The following is a 24845-nucleotide window of genomic DNA, read 5'->3' on the forward strand; positions in this document are numbered from 1 at the left end:
AGCAGGTCCCTCACAAGCTTAGCCATTACATTAACTGCAACAGATTCACCTGTCAACACCTGTTGGCCCTGCCATTTCTTTCCCATACACTCAACCCTGATGCAGTTGATGAGGGCATGCATGATACTGTGTATGACAGGTTTGTGGTATGTATTCCTGAGTTCACTGGGTGGAGCAAGGAGGTAAAATGGTATATCCTTTGCATACACACAGTAAGGACTGACACAGGAGATTTGCATACAATAACACAAACACAGTTGGCAATAGACAGATTAGTAAACCTACATTTCCACTTTGATGTACTGTAGTACTACATACACATGACATGCCCTGCATAGATTATATGCATGGGACATAACACACTACCTCTTACAACACTTAATATTCTGAATGCCTTCATGGATGGTGAGATAACCCACCAGAAATAGTATGCGGAGTCACGTATTGCTCCTACAAGCCTGGACAAGTGATACTGTAGCAGATGTTGTATCAGCATGATGTTTCAGTCAGGTATGATACCTCATGCTGGCATATGTGTCACTACACTCACTGTGGCTGATTTAGCAACAATATCACATACATGGGCATTGCTAAGGGACACAGACCACATATAGGTTGCAAACATCTGGATATTCCATAGACATCTGTACAGAGGACTGGTATGGCCTGCACAATGGTTTAACATGCTGCATGTGAGGTAGATGCTGTTACCACGCTATATAAAGTAATGCCATCGGGAGGTGGTAAACAGGTGTGGATGGTGCACACATCAAAATGGTACCAGTAAAACAGGATATGATCTTCACCCAAACACACACACTTACTTGCCACTATTGAGATTAGAACCCCTGCCTATCTAGTTATTTGTACTATAGTGTTACGGAGTTATCACATGAGCTACAGAGCTTACTGGGCTGACAACTGCCCAAAGGTGCTGATAACTGCACAGCTGAGGTAAACTATTAAAGGTGCCAGAAAGTCTGCCTTCAGTTTTTCCCTTAGATCCTGCTAGTTCTTTCTCTCTTGCGCAACAAATAGCCTAATAGCTTTGCACTTCAACAGGTTTTTGTACCAATTATTCTAGCACACCTGAGAGTCATCAGCAATAGTCATTCCTCATGGAATTATCTCCAGTACTTAGCAGTTATGACCACCCCTCCTTGCATGATTATGTGCAGTTATCTGTGCTTTTGCCCATTAACCTGGTGCACTTGGGCATTTGAGGCACTGTTGCAACTGCCTCATGTACACAGACAACCCTCTATTCTAAACTCCCAACACTCAGACTTGTGAGAGATAACCCTGTATCACCAAATTGGAAGATATGCATTCTCCAGCAAAGACTGGACTAGCTGGTCAAGAGGAGAAGGGTCAACACCTGCACCATACCACATGGAACGCATACCCCTCCAGCATACTCACTATCACATTTCTGACATACAAACAAAAAACACCCACCCACCTTCACAGAGACACTCAATAGACATTTACCCAAACAGCAGAGACCACCAAGACAGACACCCACTTGACCACCACAACAATGCACAAACCACAGAACACATACCGCACCTACACAGTGTGCCTCTCAACCTAAACCCCTAAGGCTAACCACCTTGCCCAATACAGTAATCATAGGTGACTCAATAGTGAGGCACACAGATGTCCCACTCACTAGGTTGAACATGCAGAAGGTAACAGTCAGCTGTCTATCAGGTGCCAGAATCCAACTCATAACACACCCAGTCAGGTCACTCCACAACAACTACAAGTATCACTTTGTCATTGTCCATGTGTGTGTGAATGACCTGAGACACACCTCCCTGGACTACATGAAAAAAGACATGGTGGAGCTCTCAGATTATGTGGGCCAGGCAGGTATGACAGTAGCCCTGAGCAGTAAACTACTGTCACCCAGAATGATACTGCAGTACAAACAACAAATGATTGACTTTGAAAATTCACTTAAGAGTCTGGTGCCATTCTCAGGGGATCCAGTATCTGTCTGCTTGGGATGACATGACTGACAGACTGTGATGGCTAGCCAGAAATTGCCTGCATCTGTCACCCCTGGGTTTCCAGGTACTGGCTAAGTGTCTTGCCACCCATATAATGCCTTTTTAGGTAGTGTTCCAAATCAAATTACCACTGTAACAGCTATACATAAATGTAATCTGAGGGTCATGCTGCTCAACACTAAACATCTAAATCTTGAAATGCAGTCACTCAAAGCACTCCTCAAAATGGAGAACATTGATGTTTGTGCTGTAACGGAGACCTGGTTTACAGCAGCAGACAGCATTCCTGCACTACCAGGCTATAACCCATTCCACACATGTCAGCCCCAAAACATGGACCACAGCTCCAACAGTGGTGGTATCTCCATATTCATAAAGGATATGCACACCTCCAGACTAGTATCCCAGCATAATGCATCTGAGATACTTCAGGTACAACTGACATTGGGTAATAGTGCAATCCAGGTCATAGCCTGCTATAGGTCCCCATCCATGCCCCTAGACTCTCAAGCCACATTCCTCAACACCCTGGAATCTATCAAGTTCCAGCCCAACAGTCTCATACTATGAGACTTCAACTACCCCTTCATCAACTGGGAAAGATACTCAAGCACCAATACACTGGCCCAACGCTTCCTGGAATTCATCATTTCCAATGCTCTGGACCAGCTCTTTCTGACAACCAGCAGAGGAAGCAACATCCTTGACCTGTGTTGATTAATAACATATGGGGCCGTTGCTTGACAGTAGTAGTCAATCCCTACCTGGTCAGATCCAATCATAAATTAATCACCATGGAAATCCACATCTCACACACACACCCCGCAAAGATAACCGCTTTGAAAAACTTCTCCAAAGCTTACTTTGGACTCCTAAAAACAGAGGTGACTAACTTCACAGCACCCATGCCAATGAAAAATACCTGCATGACTGCCAAATCATACACAAATGCACTGTACAAACATGTACCTCAATGCATGGAACTAGCCATACCCAACAGAATCATGGCACTCTCCTCCAAACACTGGAGGCCAATCTGGTGGCTCCCTGCTGTACAACAGAAGGAAGAATCTGTTGCAGAAAAAGGTAGAGTCCAAAGAGTGGTAAAACTCCCTTATTAGCCTCAACAACTACTTGAGATCCCTCATGAAATCATCTAAAGCCAGCTATGATGGCAGAATTGCAGCAGACACTGACAACAATCACAAAACATTTGATAGTTATATCAAGAACCTCCATGGCAATACCCAGAAGTGCTCTGAGTTACTGCACAATGCTACCTCCTATACTGAGCCAACAGATATTGCCAGCATTCTTGCCAACACATTCAGTGCCAGCTTTACCCCTCTCTCACCCCTAGGGGAACAATCAGAATGCCAGAAGAATGCCAGGCACCCAGGATTACTGCTGGCCAGGTTAAACCTGCATTGTCCATGGGCAAAAATACAGCTGCCATGGGACCCGAAATTATCCCTGGCTGTGCTCTACATGAACTACAAAGATACCTGTCATCACATCTGTGTGCTCTGTTCAGTCACAGCCCCACCTCAGGCTTTGTTCCTCTCAAATGGTGCACTGCTACAGTCATCCCTCTCCATAAAGGGGTAGCAACTACAGACCCTGGGTATTATCAGCCCATTAGGCTGATGAGTCTGATATGTACAGCTATGAAGTGCATCATCAGAGACCTGATCGACAAACATATAGGTAATCTCCTAACTTTGGATCCCACACAGTTTGGCATTGTAAAAGGGAGATAATGCCTGTTCAACCTGGTTGACTTCTTTGTGTCAGTCACCAGGGCTGTACAGTAAGGCACTGCAGACAGCCTACATCAATCTGGCCAAGGCTTTTGATGCCATTCCTCAGTCAGGAATTATTGAACTCACCAAACTACACAACAACCCCTATATCACTGGGGGGGGGGGTTGCAAATTGGCTCACAGATAGAACATACATTGTGAAAGTAGCAAGCTCCAAGTCAAACTGCCAACCAGTCATGAGTGGAGTCCCACAGGGATCACTCCTGGGTACACTCCTGTTTAGCATCTACTTCTCGGGAGTCCAGGCCAACACAAAGCAACTCTGGCTGACCAAGTTCTCTGACAACTGCAGGCTGGGAGCCATCATTAACTCCACAAGTGATGTAGATATCCTACAGAAAGGCCTCACTGAAACCACTGACTGGTGTGGAAACCATGGCCTGAAGCTTAACACCACAAAATGCATCATCAGCCCCTTTGGTAAAAAGTCAGTTCCCACTAAGTACCACATCTATGGGAGCCCACTGAACAATGTAGGTGTTATAAGTAACTGTTGCAAAAAAAAAGTAAAATCCCATGATTGGAGGAACTCCCTGGTCAGCCTCAGTAAGAAGCTGAAATCCCTCATAAAATCCTCCAAAGCCAGTTACAAAAACAAAATTACCACTGATTCTAAAGACAACCACAAAGCATTCTATAGCTATGTCAAGAATCTCAATGGCAACAGTTAGATCTGCTCTGAGCTACAGCACAATGGCACTAAATATACAGAACTAACTGATATTGCCAACATCCTGGCAGATAGGTTCAGTGCTAACTTTACCCCCCTCTCATCCCCTAAAGGGCCCATCTCTGTACTGGAAAATTACAAAGTTCCTGTAATCATGGCTGCACAGGTAAAAAACACACTCTCCAAAGCCAATAACACAGCATCCATGGGACCTGACAACATCCCAGGCTGAGTTCTACACAAACTACAAAACAAACTGGCACCCCACCTAAGTACCATGTTCAATCACAGCCTCACCTCAGGCTTTGTGCCCACTGAATGGCACACAGCAACATTTATCCCACTCCACAAAGGGGGAGCCACCACAGACCCCGGAAACTACCACTCCATTAGCCTGATGAGACTTGTCTGCAAGGCTATGGAATGTATCATCATGGAACTTATAAACAATGACATTGGTAATCTCCAAACTCTGGAACCCACCCAGTTCAGGTTTGTAAAAGACAGATCATGCCTCCTAAACCTGATAGACTTCTTTGAAGTGGTCACCAAAGCCATAGATGAGGGTAAGGTGGTTCACACAGCCTATCTAGATCTCACCAAGGCTTTCAACACCATCCCCCACTCTGGAATTATAGATAATCTCACTAAACTATGTATAAATCCCTATGTCACAAGATGGGTTGCCAACTAGCTCACTGAAAGAACCCACATTGTGAAAGTAGCAGACTCCAAAGCCAACTTCAGACCAGTGACAAGTGGAGTACCACAGGGTTCAGTCCTGGGTCCTCTGCTGTTTGGTACCTACTTCTCTGAAGTACAGGCTAACAAAGAAGGTCTTTGGCTAGTGATGTTCAAAGATGACTGCAACCTAGGAGCCATAATCAAAACTCCTAACAATGTGGACATCCTACAAAAGGGCCTCACTGAGACAGATGCCTGGTATCAAAGCCATGGCCTTAAGCTCAGTGCCAAAAAGTGCATTGTCATCCCTTTTGGTAAAAACTCTGTACCCATGAACTACCACATAGGCAGTAGTCTACTTAACACCAAAATTGTGATAAGAGACCTTGGGACACAGGTGGACAGTAGTCTCTCCTTTGATAATCACATCGCCACCGTAGTCAGGAAATCCTTCTACGTAGCACACCTCATCACAAAAGGGTTCTCATCCAGGAAAAGAGAGGTCATTGTACTCCTCTACTTGTCACTCATTAGAACCATTATAGGGTACAATGCCCCTTTTGGTATGTACCTCACAAGACATCTACAACAATTGGAAAGGCCACAGAAATACCTCACAAAGAGGATTATTGGCCTGAAACAGATGCCCTAAGCAGACTGTCTAAAAAAACTCCAGCTTTACTCCATCACATATCGCCTACTCAGAGGTGATCTCTGCCTAACATAAAAAGCTATGTCAAACCCAGAGCTGTTGGACATGCTCCACTTAAAGAAATCTCAATCCTTCCGAGCTACACACTCTAGGGGCCTAAACCTTGTCACCACAATAAACAGAACATGCTGGAGGGATAAATTCCTGTCCCAGAGGCTTCCCATACTCTGGAAAAAACTACCTATCTATATCAAACAAAGCTCCTCATTAGCACTCTTCAAGAAAAATCTTGATTGGATGGGAGATAGGAAATTCACCCCGGGGATCACCTCTGTGGCTCTGCTCAACAGGGGCACAGGAAAATAATTTTCTTGGGTGGCGAAAGCCAGGGAACCTTTTGGCTAGGCTCATATAGGCCCTAGGGCCAATAGCCTAGTACCTACCTATGAACTTATAAGAGATCTGGGGACACAGGTTGACAGCAACCTGTCCTTTAACAACCACATTGCCACTGTTGTCAGGAAATCCTTCTACATGGCACATCTCATTACCAAGGGTTTTGCATTAAGGAAGAAAGAGGTCATCGTCTCTGTGTACTCTTCCATCATTAGACCAATCATCAAGTATAATGGCCCATTTGGCATGTACCTCACTAGATACCTGCAACAGCTGGAGAGGCCACAGAAGTACCTCACAAAGAGGATCCCAGGCATTAAACACATGTCCTACATAGACAGACTCTAAAGACTCCCAGCTATTCTCTGTCTCATATCACCTACTTAGAGGCGAGCTCTGCTTGACTTGCAAAGCCATGTCTGACCCAGCTCCTTTAGAAATACTACACCTAAAGACATCCCAATCCCTCTGCACCACACACTGCAGGGACCTCAACCTCATTACTACAATCAACACAACATGCTGGAGGTACAGGTTCCTCACCCAGAGACTGCACATGCCATGGATAGACTTCCCATACATGTAAAGCAAAACACCTAGATGACCCTGTTCCAGAGAAATCTTGATGAGTGGATGGGTAATAGAAAGTTTACCCCAGGGATCACTCCAGTGGCTCTACTTGATAGAGGCACTGGGAACTAATGTTGGGTGGCACAATCGCAAGGCAGTTATATGGGATAAGCTTGTAAAGGCTCCAGGGCCATTAGCCTAGTACACACCTATGAACCTATAAGAGGAGTGACATCAGCATGAGTGATAAAGTAGGCCAGTGGGTAGAAATCTTATCAAAATACTTCTTCCTACAAACATACACGCCCACACACCCATTTGCCTGATGTGAGAGTAGAACTCCTGCCCATCTAGTTATTTGTACTATAGTGTTACACCATTATTGCACACACTACAGAGCTTACTGGGCTGACAATTGGCCAAAGGTGCTGATAAGCAGAATGACAGCAGGAGTGATAAAGTAGGGTAGTGGGTAGTAGACTTATCAAAGTACATCTTCTTACAAACATACACACACACTCATTTGCCAGATCTGAGATTAGAACCCTTGCCTAGCTAGTGATTTGTTTTATAGTGTTACACAGTTATCACACGTGCTACTGAGCTTACTGGGCTGACAACTGGCCAAAGGTGCTGATAAGGGGAATGGCATCAGCAGGAGTGATAAAGTAGGGCAGTGGGTGGGAGACTTATCAAAATATGTCTTCTTACAAACATACACACACTCATTTGCCAGATCTGAGATTAAAATCCCTGTCTAGCTAGTGATTTGTAGTATAGTGTTATGCAGTTATCACAGGCACTATGGAGCTTACTGGGCTGACAACTGGCCAAAGGTACCGATAAGGGGAATGACATCAGTAGGACTGATAAAGTGGCACACTGGGGTGTGTTGTGGGTGGGAATAGCCTAAAACTGTTTCACCTACAAACAAACAAACCCACACTCCCTCAGTCTTGCATGCACAACTATCTCACACACACACACACACACACACACACACACACACACACACACACACACACACACACACACACACACACACACACACAACTGCCAGTATTGAGATTAGAACCCCTACCTATCTAGATATTTGTAGTATAGTGTTACACAGTTATCGCACATGCTATAGAGCTTACAAGGGTGAGCAGTGTCCAATGGTACTTCTAAGGTGAATGACAAAAGCAGATCTTCTGAAGTTGGCAATGTGAAGTGCACTGAGTGGGAAGAGTGCCCTAATACGTAGACCTATGGACACACACACCCACACACACATATACACACACACACACACACACACACACACACACACACACACACACACACACACACACACACACAGATGATGTGATATTATAAACCCAACCTCAGCACTGTTACAAAATGGGGCTCACATTTTATGCTGGCACATGCAACTGTTTACAACTGGTATGCCACAGTCCACAGCAGAACATCATTGTATGCCATTCAGGGTATCCATGTGTGTGCCTCACTCTATCTGTGTCTCCCTTTGTCTATCTCTCATTCTATCACTGTCTCTCACTTCCCCACATCTATGTGTGTGTATGCTTGACATATATATGTTGCCTATATATATATATATATATATATATATATATATATATATGTGTGTGTGTGTGTGTGTGTGTGTGTGTGTGTGTGTGTGTGTGCATCTCACGTAATAGATGCAGATATATCACATATGGGTCACCTACAACTAGCTGAGGGTAATCCTGTCTGATGTGTGTGTGTGTGTGTGTGTGTGTGTGTGTGTGTGTGTGTGTGTGTGTGTGTGTGTGTGTGTGTGTGTGTGTGGGGACAGTTGAAGTGTACATAGCTGTCTGTATGTACAGACAGATATATACAATACAGTCATATATTCCGATGTGGGTTCCGACATGTCCTGTGATTCTCTAAGTGTAGGAGCATGCCCAGTGTGACCTTCTATAGTTAAAGTGGGACTCCATTCCAGAGAGAGGTGTACTCCGCAGGGTTTTGTATGCTACAGCCATACCTCTCAGGAGTACATAGGACTTTCCTCAGTGTACTTGTTTTGTTCAGCAGACATTTTCTGACATATCTGTAGTCTGAAACTGCAATGTATTGTGTCATTACCTAGTGCCAGACATCCTCAGATCATCACAGTGCTTTACCAGAGGAATACTAGTTGTATGATGCATAAACCAATATTATGAGGACAGCTGTGTAAATTCTTGACCAACAAGGCCATTTGTGAGGTGTGGCTACAGCCTGTTTAGTAATGACACAGCTGTGTAAACAGTCCAGCATCCCAGTGATATACTGGCTGGGGATCTCCTCCTTGTGTGGTAGCTTTCTAATGTGACATGTCATTGTTTGGTCATCCCTCTCACCTGTACACTTTTTGGCAGGTTGTCCAGGTGTTTGGCTAGAGGTTTCATCCTTTCTATGTAAACTTGTGTTTTTATGGCAAGTTAGTTACATATAATTGAAGAGTGATGTTACAAAATAATGACAGACATTACTGTTTCTACATAACCTTCAGACAATTCCCACTACTGCAAACCCTTCACCCTACCAACTTTCTCAGTACGTAAGGGTGATATTTACAACACATGCCTATCAATGTGCCTTTGTTCCACTTTTATTTCTGCCCTTGTCCAGACTTCTTGCTGTCAGAGGTTGGGATTTATGGGTGTGGGTTTAGAGTGCATTCAGCTGTGCAGGCATGTCTATTATATGTAAAAGCAAACATAGGAAAAAAGGATTATTGTGAATGGCCACTGGCAACAGTACCAAAAAGCACTTATATTCACAAAAGCCTTGGCACCTCTGCTACACATCTTCAAGATGTCGCTAATATGTGTAGTATATTCCACATAGCACTGTGGCTTTCAGGTATGTCAGTGGAAGAGCAGTGGGTGTCACTGACATGCATAACAGTTGGCATGGCAGTTATCTGGATATGGCCCTGTCAAATGCAGCACTGTACCTAGGGACTACAAGATGACTGCCAGGAGAATGTGCTGGCCAGATCTAGACAGTATTAACCACACATGCACATAGCTCATTGACCCCTGCATATTGTGGACAGGCAACATATTTTCATGTGTATTGGTACAGCCCTGCCAATGTGTGCTATGCTGCTATTTCCCTGAAAACATGCATGTTACTGCATTTGTGTGGGTATATGAGGGGGCACACCTGTCAACTGTACATACTTGCACAGACTGTGCTGATATTTGCTTTAAATTTTGATTCCATTTACCATACTATTGTGCCCTGTCTTGGGGACTAGAGGCATATCAGTAAGAGCCCAGGTCAGATTGTACTGACATACATTTGAGTTTCAGACTTCTTACCCTTCATAGCTTTACTGGAACTGCGGGTCCTGCTGTGCTATCACTGTGTGAGTCTGTAGGGGGGTAATTCAACATTGCTGCCTTTTGTGTACCTTTCCCAGACATTTCTCTGTGGTTTTCTACAGCTGTCTTCCTGTGTGGGTGTGAGGTGTGGGTATGGACCCCCACTCTGACATCCATGCCTGGGACCCATGACCCCCCAGTTAGTTGTCCCCACACATGTACTGCAGTGGAATTTGCCATCTTGGGTACTATTGCATAGTGTGTGGAGTCCAGTTTTGGCCAGACATTTCCTGGTGTCCCACATAACTGTCAGTTGTGTGCTGCTATCCCAGTAGGCCACCCTATTCCCTTGCATGCATGCAGCATTACCATAGATATGCTAGAAAAAACATACTAAGCTATTCTTTTATTTGTTAAGAAGACTGACTTACCTTGTGCTTGCAGCAGTTGTGAGTACGGTGCTTGAGAGCCTCCTATTTTGGATGCACACAATACACTGTCTGTATGTGGTAAGTTACAGGTAATGTGACGTGTGTGTCATTCATTTTACTGTATGTGCGAATCAGAGAGAGGCATCAGTCACTGGAGTCCCTACAATGTCAGTGTATGTGCTATACATTGCTTCTTTGCCAAGGCCTGAGCATACTGGGCACACCTCCATCTGCTTACAGGAGCAGGCTCAGGGGCCTCCTCCTGTGAGTCCCTCTGTGCCTGTGGAGACCTTGGCAATGGTGGTGGGCTGTGTGGCCCTTCCCCCTGCTGTTCCTACTGAAGCTGTTACCGCAGGATCATATTGTATACCATGGCACATATTATAAACATGTGTGCACATGTGGCTGGAGAGTACTGCAAGGCTCCACCAGATATGTCAAGGCAGTGGAGCCATAACTTGAGCATCCCAAACAGATGCTCTATAATTATCCTGGTTTGTGCGTGTGCCTCATTATGGCATTCATGCGTGGGTGTGTGTGCATTTCTGATGGGTGTCATCATCCACTGCTCTAGCGCATATCCAGCATCCCCCACCAGATGGCCATACAAGATGCCCCCACTGGCAAATGCCTGGTACAGCTGTGACGAATGCCAGATGTGGAAGTTGTGATAGCTTCCAGGGCTGCCAGCACACACATTTATGATAATGCCCTTGGCATTGCATACAACCTGGAAGTTGATGGAGTGGAATCCCTTGCAGTTTATGTAGTCTCTATCCTGTTCACCAGGTAGTGCTTTGATGTGGATGTGCGTACAGTCTATGGCACCCAGTACCTCCAGGTATTCTGCTACATGGTAGAAGGTATGCATATTGCTGGTCCTCTCCTCATGGGTGTTGGGGAAGTAAATGTGCTTACTGGCATGTGGTAGCATGGCATCCAGGAACTGGTGGAGCACTCTGAATGCAGATGCATGTGAGACCCTATGATGTCCCCAGTAGGTCTTTGGAAAGTACCTATAGCTAGAATTCTTAAGGCTACACATACCATGGTATCCACTGGGATGGGTTCCTCTCTGTTGGTTCTACGCCTGAGTTGAGGCCGGCACAGCTAATTGATTTGCTGAAGTATGTCTCTGTTCACCCTGTAGCACTCTACTATCTCTGGGTCATATAGCCCCTGGTAAGTTACCCTGGGTCTGAAGACTCTTCTTCTCCTCCTTGGTCTGTGGCAGTTGTCATCATTATCCTACTCTCTGCCATCAGCCTCTAGCACATACTGATGGATCAAAGCAATGACAGCCTGTAACATTTTCCCATTTAAAATTCCCCTGCATGTATACACTAAATGGTGCAGAGTTTGTGGGGAAAACAACAGACTGTAAAGTGTTTCCATACTTATACTGTTGTGCTGCAGATGCTGCCTGTATGATTGGCTGACTATGATGCATTCCACCTGCCAACTATGTTATTTGTACTTGATTGCTTTAATTCTGCTATTTTCATTTTTTTTTCTTTTTCCCCTTCCCATTTCCTCCACTTTTAAGCCCCAAGGTGCACCGTGCAAACCCGGTGCCCAAAAGTAAACAGTCCTGCTATTTCCGTTTTTTTTGTTTTGTTTTGTTTTAGACCGGGTGCATGCTGCGAAAACCCATTTAGCTTATGTAAACAGTAAGAAATGACCCTCCTCTGAGCGTGAACACTCTCCTCAGTTCATGGAATAAGTCAATACAGCCTCAGACACACCCCCTTGCTTAGCTGTTCTCAGCTAAGCTTATCTCTGCACCGTAGGGCTCCAATGTGCTTACAACATGCCTTACACACCTTCTTTTCATGTCTGTTGCTCCTCCTAGTTACACCATCATGCTAGAGCACCTACACGGTTAGGTGCAGTTTGGGACTTAGAAGAGTTTTGTAATTCAGTAAATGTCCCCTCATTTGCATACCCCACTGCCTTAGTCCATAGTTACTGCACTCACACAGAGCCTTTCCCCTTGATAACCACTGTTCTCTGGTATTGCTTTCATTCTACATGCTATAGACTATAATGGCAAAATGCAGATTTCCCTTAAAATTGAGTTTTTACAATTTTCTTTTTATTTTCTGCAAGATCCCAGTTGTACGCTGCTGCCCTATGCTTAAATGGCTGAGATCAGACAAAAAAAAATAAATTTGATTTTTGAAAAAACAAAACAGTTTTTCATGCCAATGGCCAAATATTTGACCATTGGAATGCCTAAACAGTATAATACATGCTTTTTTGAGAGCTGTCATGCCTCCGTTTTATTTGCAGAAATATATTCGGTTAGTAACCGAATACATTTCTGCAAATAACACTGTTCTTGCATGGATACCCGGCTGCTTGGTGAAGCACTAATTCACCTCATTTGCATGTTTTTCACCAGCAAATGAGGTAATTAACATTCTACAGCCATATCCATGTAGTAACATTGTAGGCATGCTCATGCACGTCAGATCAGCTGTTTGCTGGATCGCTCAGCAGCCATATTCCGTGCAGGAATGACTACACTGTTCCTGCATGGAAATATCGGCTTAATGAATCCTGGGGAGTATCTTAGGATCTTAGGATCCATAGCTTTCACCACATGAACCTTTGTTGGCAATGTGATGTCTTTCATCTTTAAAATCTTATCTAGATTTGCTATAACTTTACTTCCAAAAAACAACTGTCTATACATTTAATGGCTGCAATCACCATTTGTAGATATCTTTGAGACCAGTAAAATAAAATCAGTCACTGCGTCCACTTCTTGACGAAGAAACCAGATACTTTCCCCTCTTCCTCATTTACAGCTATTAGAATTGTATCATTGCAAACCTGTGGTTAATATTTGTCCCAATAATTTTGATTCCAGCATCTGAATTGTCTAACCCAGTATTTCATATGCTATATTCAGCATATACATTGAATAAGTAGGAAGACAATATGCAGCTTGCCTTACTCCATTCTCATTCTTGAACTTGTCAGTTATTCTGTATTTGGTTCTAACTCTTGCTTCTTGTTCTGCATACAGAATCGTCAAGTAGCAAATACAGTGATCAGGGCTTCCCATTTCTCTAAGCACTTGTCAAAGTCTGTTATGATGCTCACAGTCTAATACTTCAATTATGTAGTGTCAATAGCACAACAGGTAGCAACACTTGACTTTGGTGCAGAAGGCTGTAGGTTCTATTCCCACAACAGGTAGATCAATTGCTTACATATCCAAATCTGTTTACACATATTCATAATTTTCTTTACAGTCATACTAAATATTCATTCCTATTATACTCCTATTCCTTTTTATATCTGATTTCCATCTGATTTTACTTAATGTTGTTGCTAAAATCCATTTACCATTAAATATAATTTCATTTATTCTTTAATTCCTTATAACTTATATGACATAAAATAACTTTTTAACTATTCTAACACATTATTTACTTCTTTTCTTATAATATCCATATTTAATCATATCCACTTCTCTTATATCGTCAAAAAATCTTCTCTACATAGTTTTCTGCATGCCTTTTTTAATCTTTTACATTTCAAAAACTCATGTTACTAATGTCTTCTTCTTGACAATGTAAACATATTCTATCACTTTGCTTTTTTATATGGTATATTTCCTTTTACTGGCAATTTATCTAACAGTCTCCACAAAATATCTTGACATTCTACTTGCTGATTACACATTTTGCTCTTATTTTTATAGATTAAATTTTTTCATCTGTTAGATTTTCTCATGGTTTTATGGAGTAATGTTTTTTCATTACATTCTTTTACCCTACCTTTCTATCTTTTTCTAAATCATCAATTTTTAGTTTGACAAAAATATTTTTTCTTGCTAACATTTTATTTCCTCATTTATATACTCTTTTTCACTTTTAATCTTTTTTTACTTTAACTCAAAATTTATCATGCTTATACTTATCTCTCACCTTTTTCATTTATCCACATTCACACTTTGTATAAATTTAATGAAGTAGCATATATTGCTGGGTTAATTAACCCTAAACATCCTTCCTCTTTATTTACATACAAACTTCTCTTTTTAATGGGTTTAATTTAGAACTCCAAATAAATAATTCCTTTTCAAAGACTATTAGCAACATAAATATATTTGCTAAGTATGCTGTTTTCCCATCAACACTGAATTTATCAAATAAGCCTTTTTCTGAATGATAATTTATATGTTCTCCAGAAAAGACAGTTTTGTTTTATTTCTTTGATTGCTTTTCCCATTGAATTCTACTTATATCTTTATTCCCAAAATTTATACCTAACATAGAAATTTCATTCATTATAAAATATATACCCCAACCTTTACTACATCACCTAAACCTTTGCTTTTCTCTTTATTTAAAGCCATCCCTATCACCTCTAGACACTAATTTGTGCAAACTATTACTTTTACTCAATTTGTTTGCAATTATTATAATGTCATCTACATATATCAACTGAACTGGAATCCTTAACCCTTCAGGTGTTATATACCCCAGGTGTTATGTACCCCACCTCCTTCATTTCTGTAATTTATTTCACATACTATCACAGCCATGACTAGTACAAAGAGTTCATTTAAAGAAATCTCCTTTTCCAAATTTTCATTCTCTTTTTCTGTTAACTTTTTTACTTTCCATGTTTTTGACTACTTTCTTTAGGTTAAGATTAAGGGAAGTTCCCTGATGCCCTCACCAAATTTCTCCTCGTAGTATAAATACTAGCTTGAGTCTCTTTTGAAAAGAGGCTATTAGTCTAGTGGGACTAACCCAGTCAACAAAGAATAAATAAATAAAGTAAATAATGCAGAAATAAATATTCTTCTTGAACTACATTGCTTTCTCTATTATCATGTGGACGTTGACAATTTCATTCTGGTCCATCTGCCCCATCTAAAATTAGCTTGCTCATGTGGCATTTATCCTTCCATATACTGCTGGTGAATAAGCTGTAGTTGTAAAAAAGAACAACTGGCAGTCTTTAGTGCTACCCACTTTTTTTGGGATTGGAATATAAGTTGATCTTTTCCAGTACATTCACCACTGCCATGTTTTCCAAATTTGCTGGAAAATTCCAAATAGCAATTTAACAGAATCTTTTTTCAGGAATTTAAATAATTCATTTGGAATGTTATCACTTTCCACTGCCTTGCTGTTAGCAATGCTTCCTAGAACTTATTTAACATTAATCTCCAATATGTCTGACTCTAGGTCAGAGAACATGCTATCAGATTTGTCAGTGATGTTAGGGTCCTTCTTATATAGTTCTGTATATTCTTGCCACCTCTTTTTAATGTCTTCTGCTTGTTTTAGATCACACTAATCTTAGTCTTTCATCTTTCCAATTTTTCCCTGTAAGCTTCCATTAATATCACCAATCCTCATTAGTAGATTTCTTTCCTTTTTTTAATTTCTGCATTGTTGATTTAAATATGACACCTTAACTCTCCTTGGTTTTCTCTGGCTCCCTGCATTTAGTTTGACATATTGTCCTATCTACATAGACTTTTGCTGTTTGGAATTTGCCAGCAAATTTGGGATTGTTCTTTTTTTACAACTACAACTTATTCACCACCAACAACAAAAAAAAAATTAATATTTGTTAAATGTATTATTCACAAATACTCAAAGTTGGCAGATGCTTATGTGAAGATGATTAATTCATTAATCAGAGAGAAAATTTAATATAATGCTGAAAATGATGAAGGGAAAGGGAGACTTTTGTGAAAATCAGCTGACTTCATTTAAAACACTGTATATTTACAACATGAGTGAAAGTACTAGCATGCAATTAAAACAGCTTGTCAGGGAAATGCAATGTGAGAATGATGCACAGGGTAAAAGTATGTACTACTAATACTACTATTAATAATAATGAAACAACCATATAGAAAATCATGAGGCATCCAAGATGGTGTCCTGAAAGAGGGACTCAGAATTAAAGCATCACGTACCAGGTGTAGTTAGAAGCACTAAATTAATAATTATGTTTTATGTAATCAGATTTGCAACCTGTGTGGAGGCAAAAAAACAATGGAAGACCATTAGGAAACAAAACAAGAATGTTTACAGAATTTGCATATTATTGAAGCTAAAATGAAGCATGGAATGAAATGTTTGTTGATACTGGAAAAATGCAAAAGAAAAAAAAGCACATTATGGTAATAGCAATGTATACATAATTAATTGCAAATGGTGCCATGCTGCCATCGCTACAGAACTGAAAGACATAACAAACCTCCTGGCTGGATAAATTTAGCTCCAGTTTTACCCCCTTTCCATGCTAGAAGCTGCTCAGGAAATACTAACTACCATAACTCCCCCAACTGCTACTAAAGAGCAGGTGCTCAAGGGGATCACCACAACCAGGAACACTGCATTACTGGGTCTTGATAATACCCCAGGATGCCTCCTTAAGCAGCATGAAATATGAAGCATTGGAAACACTAGAAACACCATTTAACCACAACCTCGAAGCAGACTTCTTGCCAGATGAATGGATAACTGGAGCAATTATCCCACTGCACAAAGGTGGGCCATCCATGGATGCAGGGAATTATCGACTCATAATTACAGATATCCTAAATGACTGACTGCATAGGTAACCTATAAACACTGGACACAAATCAGTTTGGGTTGAAGAGGGCAGACCTTGTTTACTCAATCTGGTATACTTTGAGATGGTCACAAAGCAAAAGAGAATGGCAAAATTATGCATACTGTCTACCATAATCTGGACAAGGCATTTGACACAATACCTCAATCCTGCATTATAGAAAAGCCCATTAAACTAGGTATTAACCCCTACATCACCCACTGGATAGCCACCTGGTTTAACGACAGGATCATGTTAGAAGGTAATAAAAAAAGTATTAAAAAAGTGTGGGCCATACACATAAATGATCCACACAATTCATTATAGCAAAAATTGTGAAACAAGTAATTTCATATCCATAAATCACAGTTTCCCCAGTAGTACAGGATCCAATGAAGGCTGTCCCACGATGGTAATCCACAGGTAGTCCAAAAAACATACAAAAAGGATAGTATGTATAAGGTTTATTTAACGATACAAAAGAATTTAAAATTCGCTTTCATCTCCAACACGGGAAACTTCATCAGAATAAAGTACTTCTGTGCTGACCAAGTTTTTATACCTTAATTAATTAATTGACTTAATTTAATTCAACAACTTAATTAAACAACTTGATTGAACAAACTGCATTTAAAATCACACAACAGTAGTTTTACATATGCATATTTTCGTAAAACACAAGCAATGACAAAATATAATATAATATATACAACAACGGAAGTTTATTTGTATATTATTTATATTTTATAAAAGTTGATAAAAAAGTTGGTAAAAAAATATATTTCGTAATGATTACCTGTTGAATCAAGTATATGTGAGGTGCTGTATAGTTAGTGTATGAAATGTGTATTCGTCAAACTTCCTGTATGTCAATCTGAATATAAGTATCTAAAATTATATAAATATAAATATAAATGTAAGTGTAAATAGTAAATAGTGTAAATATATCTCTACCCCTTAAAAGTTATTTGATAAAACATAGTGTGTTGTTCAATGAATAAATATTCAATGAATAAATATCAAATGATAAAAATTATGTTTGATGTTTAACAAATATCTAAAAGTACATATGATAGACATAGTTAAAATTGTATATTTCATTTTATTCTACTTCTTTGTATTTCTATTTTTACTTGGTTTTATTCTTTTTGCCCTTAGTTTTAGGGCAGGTAGGAGGGACACATGGTCATTCATCCCTGGGGGTGTATTGGAATCTAATCTCAGTTGCCAAATCAATTCCCGGTAACTATAGTTAGTGTATGTATGTCAATCTGAATATAAGTATCTAAAATTATATAAATATAAATATAAATGTAAGTGTAAATAGTAAATAGTGTAAATATATCTCTACCCCCATTTACGCCAACATTGTTATGCTATTCTGGGAAAAACGTTTTGTTTTCAATTCACCATTCATGGTCAACATAGTCAAATATTTTCGCTTTTTGGACGACATATTGATAGTTTGGAACGGGACACAAGATGAGGCACTAAGGGCCTTGGACTACTTTAATAATTCTACTACATTTCTTCAGTTCACATTTGAATTTAATATGGAAAGAATACATTTTTTAGACATTACTATTAGAAAAGACTATGAACAAGGAATATACGTATCCAAGATATTTAGAAAGACATGTTTTTCTAATTCTTATCTTCACTACTGTAGCAACCACCCACCTCTACAAAAGAGGAATATTATTAAGGGACAAATGGTCAGGGTGGCCCGAATGACATCAAGATACACTGAGTTTATTGAAGAATTAGAATATGTACACAAACTATTCTTGGAGAGAGGCTACCCTGATTCCATCATTATTCCCTTAAAGGAAGAAGTGACAAAAGGGTGGGAAACTAAATACATTCCCTTACTTAACAAGGAAGTCACGATAGACAACGTGTCAAACACAAACCCTGAGTCCACTATTTATGAAGTTAGTAACAGTACCACCACCAACATGAACACTCCATTTTTTGTTATGACATACAACACCAATACTAACCTAATAAAGAAAACTATTAACAGGATATGGGAGTTTTTCAAGAATATGCCAAATAGATCAGAAATATTTGATAGACGTGTATGCTACAGTTTCCGAAGGGGACCTAACTTAAAAGTTATTTTTGAGAAAAAGAAGGAAGTGAAAGATAAAAGGAAGAAAGGCACCTTTCGGTGTGAAAGATGTCCACAATGTATATTTATAGAAAATAAAGAGGAATTACAGGTACCAACTATTCCCATTAGGTTAAAAGGGAAACAATATTGCACATGTTACACTAGCGGGGTAGTATATTTGGCCTATTGTACCTCATGTTGGGGACACTATGTGGGTAAAACAGAAAGACACCTGTGGCAGAGAATTTATGAACATATGTATGACATAAAAAAGAAGAAGGAGACAAATGCCCTTTACCGTCATACACTTTCTTGTAAGGGAGCCTACTTTAAGTTTTGGATCTTGGAAGTAGTACCCAGGAACAACAGAGGGGGGACTGGGAAAACCAACTCAGTTACCGGGAATTGATTTGGCAACTGAGATTAGATTCCAATACACCCCCAGGGATGAATGACCATGTGACCCTCCTACCTGCCCTAAAACTAAGGGCAAATAGAATAAAACCAAGTAAAAATAGAAATACAAAGAAGTAGAATAAAATGAAATATACAATTTTAACGATGTCTATCATATGTACTTTTAGATATTTGTTAAACATCAAACATAATTTTTATCATTTGATATTTATTCATTGAATATTTATTCATTGAACAACACACTATGTTTTATCAAATAACTTTTAAGGGGTAGAGATATATTTACACTGTTTACTATTTACACTTACATTTATATTTATATTTATATTTATATAATTTTAGATACTTATATTCAGCTTGACATACAGGAAGTTTGACGAATACACATTTCATACACTAACTATACAACACCTCACATATACTTGATTCAACAGGCAATCATTACGAAATATATTTTTTTACCAACTTTTTTATCAACTTTTATAAAATATACATAATATACAAATAAACTTCCGTTGTTGTATATATTATATTTTGTCATTGCTTGTGTTTTACGAAAATATGCATATGTAAAACTACTGTTGTGTGATTTTAAATGCAGTTTGTTCAATCAAGTTGTTTAATTAAGTTGTTGAATTAAATTAAGTCAATTAATTAATTAAGGTATAAAAACCTTGGTCAGCACAGAGGTACTTTATTCTGATGAAGTTTCCCGTGTTGGAGATGAAAGCGAATTTTAAATTCTTTTGTATTGCTAAATAAACCTTATACATACTATCCTTTTTGTATGTTTTTTGGACTACCTGTGGATTACCATCGTGGGACAGCCTTCACTGGATCCTGTACTACTGGGGAAACTGTGATTTATTGGTTTCTTTTTCATTCCCCACTTTCCATTTTTTCTATTTTACTAATTTCATATCCATGCTAACCTAAAATTATAGTGAATTTGTATAAAACCATTAAACTTTAAATATAACTGAAACCCTAACATTACAGTAACAACATAATAATTTTGCTAAACTTTTTTTGGGGGGGATTTTCTAACATGTTTTTTTTTATTTTGGTTTACCCAATAATTGAAAGAAAAAATGTTTACATCATCACTGCATTTCTACATAATTGCAATGTTAAAAGTCATTAACTTTGATTCATTGAGTGATTTTAATTCTGTCTACTTTTGTTTAAGTTGTCACTTTTAAATTTTGGGAAAACAGATTAATTGATTCTATAAAAGGAAGTGACATAATTATTTATTCATTCTGATAAAGTCCTGCTTTTTAGGGATGAAAGCACTAAATCTTATATTTGAATAAAGGTATTTTATTCTTATATTCATTGGTGTGTGAACATCTCTTCAGCATTAGCCTGTTGTTGGTTGAAGGAATTACAGTGCCCGTCATTTGGGATGAGTTGTCAGGATGTGAATGTTGCTGATGTCCACAGCTTTGGCTTGCAGTGTTCTGGTTTTGTGTCAAGGAAGGGGTAGAACTATTAGACTGTGCACATGCATCCTGATGAGATACCCCATATGTTGAGCCTGATAAATGTCAATTGCCCATGAGCTGGACAATGCCAACAACTAGGATTGGCAGGCTATGTGCCCACAGATGACAGTAAAGGGGTAGAACTGCATGACCATGGGCAATTAGTAACTTGCAGCGTTTTTCTTCCTTGAGGGTAAAAAATATAAAATATCTCTGTAGATATATCACCCAGAACAGGTAGAATTGTTGCATACCATACATTTTTTCTGGTCTCTCTGCAGTTCCACTCACAGTGAGATGTTGCTCAATCTTTTGAGCCATAATTTTCTCTTTTCTGACAAATTATCTTGCATCATGATAGACAGAGGTAGTACTATATTCAGTGGGTGAGAGATGATTGATGAGGGAAAAATGCACTTGTGAAGGAAGTAACCAAGTTCCAGAAAATTTATAGTAGGTTAAGCATGGTCATCCTTCAACAGGTAAGTTAGTAGAGAACTTCACCAGGACAAAAAACAACCCCACCTCTCTCCATTTAAGTAGTATCCCTGCACTTTATTAATTAACAAACTTAAAGGTGCAGCACACCAAAAACAAGCATTGCATGCACTTAAAATATAAAGGATGTATAAACTCTTGTGCGATAAATACTTGCAATGCAATCTTCCCTGGGACATTATGTATGATATCTCAATGCACAAGAAAATTCATCCCTCCTCCATCTATAAAAAACTGTATACGTACAAAGTAAAAAATATAAAAATGTATATGCACAAACTGTAATACCTTTAAGATTGTGTCATTTCACGCAAGAAAAACAAAAAAAAAAAAACATAAATAATTTTACCCTGAAACTTAATAACTGCAGCATTAATAGGGGCAGATAAATATCAATAGTGACCCCACATTGTGACTGTCATAACCTGGCCGCACTCATTCTAAAAACAGGGTTTAAAGATATAGATTCATTCAAACCTGGAAATAAAATGCATCAAACCTTAACTGCAAGTATAATTCCCTGTACTCAAGTTTGTTCTCCAAAAATCCACCCCTTGGATCCATCAAAACTATCTTCAGGATCCCAAACTTGAAACCGGAAGTTAATGTTTATAAAGGACATTGTTGGTGTTTCCCTTCCTTATCTCATAAAGGTGTTATTATTTTTTGTGAAGGCTTTCTCAGTTTTTTCTACATAATATCCTGAACACCCATTGCACTTTTTAATGTATACAGTACCTATGGTGTTACAATTCCCTGGAAATAGATAAACCTTACTTTTGCAAAAAATTGTCCAGAACAATGTGAGGGTATGTTAAAATGAAACTGCATTGGGAGCATGCTTCACATTTTTTGGTCCCCCTAATCTTAATATGGTTACATCTTACATTTTCTAGCAGGCTTTTTATGTTCTTCCCTGTCTTGTAAACAAAAATGGGTTTAGATTCTGCTTTTTCCAAAACCCACTCATTGTTTTTTAAAAATACACCTGTTTTCACTAATTATATTTTAATTCCCAAAATGTTAGAATTATGTTCCACCACTAGTACCATGTTGTACTAGGAAAGGTTTGTACAAGGTCCCCCAACCAATAAAAACATTGCCACTGATCCCCATGACATTTGGGTAATCCTAGATAAAAACATTTCTATCCAAGTTTAACTCATCCATTCTGGAGGTCATTTGGGCTAACCATATAAACTGTCCCTTAACCAAACCTTTTTTTTCCAGGAAAAAGAATGAGAACTGTTAAAATGTAAATATGTATTACTAAATGTAGGTTTCCTATATATTCAAAACTACTACTTTGACTTGTAATGGTGGTGTTGAGGAAGTTAACCTCACCTGTCGTGAGTTTTTGTCTAAATACCAAAAAAACCTGTTAGTGAGATTAATAAATTTAACACACTCATCAGCCTCGAAATAGTTCTATAAAATAAATAAGTCATCAAGGTATATAAGGTAAAGGGCACAGTGTTTAAAATGTTCAGAGGTCAACAAGTAATATTTTCCCAAGTCAGTAAAACTGTGTTAGCAAAAACCAGGACACAAGCTGTACCCATAGTTGCCCCTTGGGCTTTTTTAAAGAATTTGCCTTAAAAATGCATGTAATTGTTCTCATCCATGATACCGCACAACAAACAAGGTGTCAAAGAACTCAGTGATGCAGAGGGGAATAACCATGGAAAAATGCACTCCTGAAGCAACTAAACAAGTACCAGAAAATGTATTGTAAGTTAAGCACTTTTGTCCTTCAACAAGTAAGTTAGTACAGCACTATTAGAACAAAAACTAACCCAGTCTCTCTCCATTTATAGAGTAACCCAGCACTTTACTAATTAACTAACTTCTCTAGCATGATTGTTGCACTATATTCATCATTTAAACAAGCGATCATTCTGCTTCTAATACTAAAACTGAACCATATCTGTGCCCAGGTATTATTGAGAAAACTAAACATGAACCATAACATTTTAATGGTAGACAGTTACTGGCAAGATCTGAAAACCACCACCATCATGATGGTGAACTGTTTACTTTTTTTTTACTGTGATACCATTTGTGTGCATAGCCACATACATGGACAAAGCTTCTGCCATGCCCAAAGAGATTTAAAGCTTGAGTGATGCTCCCACTTAAGACATTTATGGCAACTCCATGTGCTTAACATACCATATGACGTGTCTCCTTAAAGTTAACACCCTCTGTAAGTTATTCTGAGGCAGATGCTGTGGTAAGTTATTCCTCTTTCACTGCCATAGGCGATGCATCTCTCTTTATAATGTTTGGTTCACATCTTTAAGTTATGGAATGGTAAGCAATGTTCTTTAGCAGCTTCCCATAACCCTCATGAAGTACTATTGTATAGCTCTGAGTCTGACGTTTGATCTTGAATTTCAGTCATTATCCATGTGGAGTCTGCATTTGTTTACTTCATATATTCCAATCCCCCTACACACACACACACACACACACACACACACACACACACACACACACACACACGCACGCACGCACACGCACGCACACACACACACACACACACACACACACACACACACACACACACACACACACACACACACACACACACACACACACACACACACACACACACACACACACAATATCCCATGTAAACTACATTCGTCCCTGTAGGACAAGCTGATGCAGAATAAAATCCTCAAGGAGCATTTTCCATACTAAATTCACAGGTTTATAGCTGTGTACTTGGCTAATGACCACTGAGAGTTTTTTTAAGTTTTGCCAGACATTCAAAATCTTGGACAACGTTTGGTACACTATAGTGTAAGCAGGGGCTTGGGAGATGAAACATTTACAGGCTGCCTGTATCCATTAGAGACATAAGTGCCAAACCAGGTGTGAATCTAGTTCTCCATCCAGTTGCCCAAGTAACATTTGAACTGGGTTAGGAAGGAACTGCTTCACAAGGATGGGAAACCTGTTCCAGACAAGGGGTAGACTCTGGGATACATACCTGTCTGTCTAGCAGGTCTTACTTATTTGACAGGCAAGGTTTAAGTCTTTACAATAGGCAATTCTGGTGCCGTTTGTTTTGCAGATGTGCAGGAGGTCCACAGTTCTTAGTCCAAAGATACCTTGTATGCCAGGCATAGATTTCCCC

Source organism: Protopterus annectens, chromosome 1.part1 (assembly GCF_019279795.1).
Source record: "Protopterus annectens isolate FY-2018-M chromosome 1.part1, PAN1.0, whole genome shotgun sequence".
Classification (NCBI taxonomy): Eukaryota; Metazoa; Chordata; order Ceratodontiformes; family Protopteridae; genus Protopterus; species Protopterus annectens.